Consider the following 8145-nt stretch of genomic DNA (forward strand, 5'->3'; position numbering starts at 1 on the left):
TGCGATTTCCGCAGGCAGTGTGGGATCGAGTCGCAAGAGCTATTGATGGTACAGAACCAATGACCATTACGGCGACACCTGAGGAGCTACAAGCGTATCAATATAGACTCGCACGTACCAGGAGGGAGCTCGAGAAGCAGAAAATCGAGTTGGATAGAAGGCAGGAAGCAGCCTCTGCATCAAGCAGGCGAAGAGCGGAGTTAAGTCGACATTCAGGAACTTCGGGAGATAGCCACAGGGAAGCTCAAAGGAGAGCAAGATCACGCCTGCAAAATATACCTGAAGCACAGAGAGAAAACCTAGTTCAAAACCTCGACATGTCTTTTATGTCAATCGACACGAGAGGAAACATTATTCCTAAGACACCAGAAGCTAGGTACATGGCGACTCAAGCATTCATCCTTGCATCCAAGCCACCTCCTGGAGATCCACGAGAAGCATTGTACAATATGGCAATGGCAGGAGTCGGGGCCATGGGAACGGCATTTATAACAACGCCTCCCGAAGGTTCAGCAAGGCAAAATAGTCCACGACCCGCGGCAGCAGCGCCAGGTCCCGAGAGAACAAGTGGAGCACGAGACACAGCAGCGCAAGCACGAGTGGACAGAGCACGACAAAATAGAAGGGAACATCGACACTCCCCAGAGTTAGATGACGAGGATATGTGTGGGCTGCCGTGCTTTACAAGGAGGGTCCGAAAAACTCGAGTTCCTTCGGGGTCCAAACTACCCGATAACGTCAAAAAATTCGACGGCCTGCAAGATCCAGAGGATTGGCTAGTTGATTATCTCGAGACGGTGAAGTTGATAGGTGGAACCAGAGCAACAGCCATGCAGAGCATCCAAGTACATCTGAGTGGAGCCGAAAGATCGTGGATAAAGAAGCTTCCCCCAGGCTCCATCGACAGCTGGGACAGTTTTGAGGACGTGTTTTTCAAGAACTTCCGATCAACCTGCAAAAAGCCTGCGACACTAGAGGAGTTGAGATCATATCGACAAAAGCATGATGAATCAATGAGGAAGTACATCCAAAGGTGGAACATCATTAAAAACTCGGCAGAAAATATATCTGACAAGAGAGCGATAGATGCGTTTGTAGCAGGAGTTCGACGAGGAGATTTTGTGGAGACCTTGGGAAGAACCAACCCAAGGACAATATCATCATTAATGGAAATAGCAAACAGATGGGCAGATGGCGAAGATGCTGTACATAATAAACGACACAGGTCACCAGAGGAGGACCGCAGTCAAAATTTTCAAAATAGACAACGATTTCCTCGACAATTTTCGAGCTACGATGCCCCAGGTCAAATATCGGCTGGGTTTCGAGGAAACAATGGAGGAAACAATAGAGATGATTATCAAAGGAGTAATGAGCAGCAAGGCGACAATAGAGATGACTCTCGGAATAACAGGCAAAATAGCGGGTCAAGGTTTCAAAGACCTTTTGTAACTCCCGAAGATATGATGAACGGGCCATGCCAGATGCATTTTTATCTCGATAACAATAGGAAAAAGGCAGTCAGGACATCTGGAGAAGGACTGCCGCAATTTTCAAGCAATGATGCGGGTTGCAGGGATAGCCAATGCTCAAGCAGCAAATAGAAACCCTCAGGGGCCCAGGAGTGAGATCCTTGCCACCTCCTCCCGCGATCACGGACGAAAATCGACATCAGCTCAGAATAGCGGCAGCACCACACCCACCTCCATATGTTGATCCTAACTCCAATGGTGCGGTCTCGATGATTCAGAAAGTTAGGCCATCTAATAGGGCTCAGAAGGTAATCTCGCGGCAAGTGTTCATGGCAGAGAAGATGCCTCCACCAACGGTTGAATACTTAAATTGGTCAGGGCAAGACATTGGCTTCACAATAGCGGATCACCCGCAGCAAGTTCCTCGAGACCAGGGCAATCAGCACTTATCTTACCAGCAGTAATTGCAGGATTCGACGTATCTCGAGTGTTTATAGATGGCGGCAGTAGTTTAAACCTTATGTATGCAGATACGCTAAGGAAGATGAACATCTCCCTAGCAAATTTGAAACCAACCGACACACGTTTTCATGGCATCACAGCAGAGAAGCCAAGTTACCCACTGGGGAGGATCAATCTCGACGTTCAGTTTGGGACCCGAGAAAATTACAGGATAGAAAGGTTGGAATTCGAAGTTGTGGATTTCCCGTCGCAATATCACGCTTTGTTGGGACGACCAGCATATGCCAGGTTTATGGCAGTTCCACATTATACGTACTTATTATGGAGGCTACCCGGGCCTAAGGGACCAATCACAGTCAAAGGAAGCTTCGCGCTAGCCGATAAATGTGACAAGGATTTTCATCGACTGTCAGAAACTTTCGGGATGCAAGCAGAGTACATGGCGTCGAGGCTTACAACTGATTATGACGTGCTGCCAGATGTAGGGAGGCCTAACAAGGAACCAACCTTCAACACCGCAAAAGATTCCAAGGAGGTGCAGATTCACCCGACAGATCCGAAGAAAACGACGTCCATCGCGACAAACATGGACCTCGCATAGGAAACCGCATTCGTCGAGTTCCTCCGTGAGCACTGAAAAATCTTCGCATGGTGTCCAGCTGACATGCCAGGAGTACCCAGGGAACTTGCCGAGCACCACCTAAACTTGGATCCAATAGTGAGACCAATCAAGCAACCTCTGAGGCGTTTTTCGGAGCCAAACCGCAAAGCTATGCTGTCATAAATTGATCGACTAAGAGAAGCTGGTTTTATTAAGGAGCTGCATACGAGAGGCCACATGGGTAGCAAACCCGGTGCTTGGTCCCGAAGAAAAACACTAAAGTCCTTCGCATGTGTGTCGACTTTACGTGTCTCAATAAACACTGTCCAAAGGATCACTTTCCCCTCCCAAGGATCGATCAAATCATCGACTCTACGGTAGGATGTGAACGTCTTTCCTTCTTGGATGCTTATTCTGGTTATAACCAGATCAGATTAAAAGAAAAAGATGAAATCAAAACAGCGTTCATTACACCTTACGGCGTGTTTTGCTATAGAACAATGCCTTTTGGTCTGAAAAACGCGGGAGCAACATATCAGCGGATGATGCAGAAGTGCTTAGCAACACAGATTGAGAAAAACGTACAAGTATACATTGATGATGTCGTTATAACGTCAAAAAAGGGGGCAACGTTAATCGAGGACTTAAAGGAAACCTTCGACAACCTCGATAAGTTTTGTCTCAAGCTGAATCCGACGAAGTGTTCTTTCGGCGTCCCTGCAGGAGAATTTCTCGGGTTCCTAGTCTCAGCAAGAGGGATTGAAGCTAATCCCGAAAAAATCCAAGCTATCGTAACAATGAGGAAGCCAACAAAGTTGAAAGAAATACAGCAGTTAACTGGGCGAGTCACAGCTTTAAGCAGATTCGTCGCCAGATTGGGAGAAAAGGCGTTACCGTTCTACGCCCTAAATCAAACAAGGAGAGAAGTTCCAGTGGAACGAAGAGGCAGATAGAGCTTTCGAGAATCTTAAACGCGCAATTTCGACACCACCAATCTTGGTGGCGCCAAAAGAGAAAGAACCCCTCCTACTATACATTGCGGCTACACCCCTGTTTACAACCGCCAGAAAATTGCGGCACTATTTTTCGGCGCATCCGATAATAGTGGTCAACGAGGCGCCTTTATCCAATATACTAAATAATCCAGAAGCTACAGGTCGTGTCTCCCTTTGGGGAATAAAACTTTCTCCTCGGGACATCACGTATGAAAAAAGAAAAGCAATAAAGTCGCAAATTCTGCCAGACTTCATCGCAGAGTGGATGGAGCTGCAAAATACGGGACCCCGGATCTATCGAGAACCCGGACTATGAACTTTGACGGGTCCAAGAGGTTAGAGGGAGCTGGAGCAGGCGTGATACTCATATCACACCTGAAGGCGACAAATTAAAATATGTCTTACGGATGACGTTCCCAAATGCGTCTAACAATGAGGCAGAATACGAAGCTCTTATACATGGGATGAAGATGGCGAAAGCCTGCGGCGCAACTCGACTAAAAATCTTTGGCGACTCACAATTGGTGTCTCAGCAAGTCATGAACCAATCTGATGCAGTCAATGACAGCATGGTGGCATACAAGGAAGTATACAACGAGCTCAAGAAATTATTTGATGGATGCGAGGTAAATCACATCAGCAGGCTAAGCAATGATGAAGCCGATGTTCTTGCAAACATCGGGTCGCAGTGTCTCGCGATTCTGGGAGGAGATAACAAAGAGATCCACAAAGTCGAAGAAATCAAAAAAGAAGGAGAAGGATGAGAAACCCTCGGGGCTGCGAAACAAACACTGGAAGAACAAGAGGAACAGGATCTAGTACTTATGGTGCAAATTCCATGGATGCAGGCGTACATATCATACATCCTAAGGAAGACAATACCCGACGATCCAGTTGAAGCAAGGCGAGTTATTAGACGATCCAAAGCTTTCACAGTGGTCAAAGGGGAGTTATACAAGCGAAGTATCTCGGGTGTGTTACAAAGGTGCGTTACACCCGAAGAAGGAAGGATAATCTTGAAGGACGTGCGCGAAGGAATATGTGGTCATCACGCGAGCAGTCGAGCTATTGCAGCTAAGGTTCCGAGCTGGATTTTACTGGTTGATAGCAATTGAGGACGCGGAGGAGATAGTACGAACTTGTGACGCGTGCCAGAGATTTGCTGCAAAGCCTCACTCTCCGGCAACGGAGTTGATGCCAATACCCTTATCTTGGCCCTTTGCTCAGTGGGGTCTCGATATGGTGGGAAAGTTACACAAAGCTTCGCCAGGAGGATACAAGTACATGCTCGTCGTTGTCGACAAATTCACAAAGTGGATGGAAGCAAAGCCGATAAATTCACCAGACGCAGCATCAGCAATAAAGTTCGTGAAAGCATTGTTTTTCGATTTGGAGTACCTCACAGCATCGTCACGGACAATGGCAGTAACTTCACATCCAAGGAATTCAAAGCGTACTGTGCAGAGGTAGGCATCAAATTGCACTTCGCGTTAGTTGCGCATCCTCAAACCAATGGCCAAGTCGAGAAAGCCAATGGTATCATCTGCAATGGTATCAAGAAGCGCTTGTTGGGGCCATTGGAAAAAAGCTCGACATACCTGGCCAGAGGAGCTGCCAAGTGTGCTGTGGAGTATTCGAACAACACCAAATATGGCGACACAGGAAACTCCGTTTTTTCTGGTCCATGGAGCTGAGGCAGTATTGCCAATAGAGATAGAACATGATTCTCCAAGAGTCGCGGAGTATGATGAAGAAGCTTCTAGAAAGGCATTGGAAGACGATGTCGATGCATTGGACGAAGCCAGAGACGAAGTATTGTGGCGGGTTACTAAATACCAGCAAGACCTGAAAAATTACCACAGTCGACGTTTGCGACCAAGATCCTTTCAGGTTGGAGATTTAGTTCTGCGACTCAATCAAAATAGTACTGAAAAACTCGAGTCTCCATGGCTTGGCCCTTACGTCGTCACAGAAGTAATCGAAGGAGGAGCGTACAGGATAAAGGACAAGAAGACAGGGGATCCCGAGAAAAACCCCTGGAATGTGGCACAGCTACGACATTTTTATGCCTAGAGTCGAAATATAGTCCTCCTTGTAAAAATACAATGTACTGAAACGCCCGCGAGTTTTCAGACGCACTCTTTTCCTTTTTCGGGGCACCGAGTGGGGCCGGAAGAGGTTTTTAATGAGGCGGGCTCGCGGTGCTGCAATATAATAAAGATAGTCAAGATATATATCTTTTTCTTCGACATGATTGGGGGCTTATGCCCAAGAGTTGCAATATATATTACCGACAAATATTTCGCTTTGGTGCACAACACCTCGCAAAGTAAACAAAGATACAAAATAGCGATCAGCAAAAACACTCGGGGGCTCGTACCCGCAAATATAGTATATTCAATAATAATTTAGTTGCTTTGGTTTAAACCTCGCACACACAATAAAGAAATTCACCACCGAAACACTCAGGGGCTTGACGAAGAAAAATAAATACATTTCCTGGCTTCACAATATAGAAGATACAATTCCTGAGAAAACTCGACAAGCTAAAAGAAAAAATGTCAATGGCTGCCTAGTATATTATCTATGGTCATCCGTTCAGTATTGATAGTACGAGTAATGTGTTCAGCATAGCTGCCCTTCACAAAGAACTCAGCGTCCATCCGAAGAAGTTCATCCATCATATCTTCTGCTATAGGGGTCACAAGATCATCAATTTTACCAACGTCTCTCTTCCTTTTCGCCATCTTGGCCAGGCACTTGGTAACAATTTGACTCATGTCAAACTTGGGATAGCAGATTTTTATCATCATCATAGCAAACCGGGCGCCGGCAGATAGTTGGGCCCGAACAAATCCATGGATTCGAGGAGCATCTCGAAATTTCTCCATCAAAGCAGGAAGGGTCTCTGGCATCTTATTGCACGGAAACATGGTGCCGTAAACTAAGGACAATGTCCTTGCACAGAAGTCGAGAAACTCACGGACCTGAGTCGCACGATCTTGAAATCTAACGATTTGGCGAGTACGTTCAGGCGTCACCCAAAAGTTGGAACCATGTTCTTCGGCAAGTCTGAGAAGCACATTGGATCGAGCTTCAACACGATGATCCTCGGCAGCGGTGTCCAGAAAAGAACCTGTTTTCAGCGAAGGAATCAGAAAGGAAGGAAAAACATGGAGAATACAGATAATCATGGCCAAGCGAACGAAGCGTACCCGCCATATCCAAGCTGGAATAAAGCATTAGCTCAAGCATGAAATTTTCTCGACGAGAAGCTTCGGCAGCTGCAGCAATCGCGTCCTCTTTTACAGCTATAGCATCCTGGGCTTGCTGAAGCGCAATTTTTCCCTCTCACAAGATTTTCGAGACTGCTCCATTACCATAAGTGACTGTTTTTTGATAGACTAGAGTTGTTGACGAAGTTCTGCTAATTCTTGTGTTGAACCCCTACTCGAGGAATTTTCGGCAAATTCATCGTCGACAGGCGCTTTCTTCAAGTAGGATGAGGTGGAAACAACATTGCCAGGACGAGTCGAAGTATAGTTGTCAAATGTCAACTGAAAATAAAAATTTCGACATTAATCATCAAGCAAAATAGATTTCCATTGATATTCGACGTATTTACATAGCTATTACAAAAGGATGGTTCCTAATGAACCAAGGGGACGATTGTCGCCAAATCTACAAAAGGGGACAACACCAAAAGAGAACAACAGAGAAGGAAAAGGTGGTCTACTTGACCTCTGGCTTTGATGAACTTAGAGCTGGAGTTGGCTTGCATCCAAGATAGGCGAGGATCTTCTTCGAGTTTGGCTTCGCAAACTTAATCAGTGACTGCCATTTCTTGGTCTCCATCTCCTGCGTGTCGCCAACCCTAGTCTAGTCGATATTTTGTTGGCTGTCGGCAACCAGGGCAATAGTGCCTTCAACACCAATCTTCAAACCTTCTTGGCGAAGTTTGAGCCCAAGATTTTCTTGCGACTTGAAGCATTTGGCGAGAGCAAGAAAAGGCGCGGGTTCCCCTTTCTTCGGGAAGAAGTAAGGGTAGAGCCGCGACAGTCCCGCCCCAGCTTCAGCAAGGCCTTCGCGTGCTTCGTCTCCATGAATCTCAAGGAGAGAAAGTGCGTCAAGAAGGGGATCATTGTCATGATCTTCAACTTCATATTCCTGACACGTTTTTCCTGCTGAGGCAAAATTTTATTGATCAATAAACAAGAAAAGAAGAGCAAGTTCAAGGAAATCAAAATAGTTTGGACACTTACTGACAAAGCGACGGCTCTGCGACTCCAAGCGCCTGATAATTGCTTCTTCGCGAGAAGATTGTTCGGTTATATGCTCACTCAACGAAGTTTCCGCGTCATGAAGCCTTTTTCGAAGGTCTTTGACGGCGGCGGCATCTGCTTCAGCTTTCTTGCGAGCTGCTTCGCTTTGCTCTAACTTAACAGCAAGAGCGTCAGCGCGTTTGTTGGCTTCGGCAAGAGTCTCTGGTAAAAATAAACGATGATAAACGTCACAACAAAACAATGAAGGAGTATATATAGTAGAGAGGGCAAGGAAAAGTAGTACCTTCAAGTTTATTCGCATGATCACGGTACCCGACGAATTGGGTACCGAG

The sequence above is a fragment of the Lolium rigidum genome, unplaced genomic scaffold, assembly GCF_022539505.1.
Source record: "Lolium rigidum isolate FL_2022 unplaced genomic scaffold, APGP_CSIRO_Lrig_0.1 contig_69768_1, whole genome shotgun sequence".
Taxonomy (NCBI): Eukaryota; Viridiplantae; Streptophyta; class Magnoliopsida; order Poales; family Poaceae; genus Lolium; species Lolium rigidum.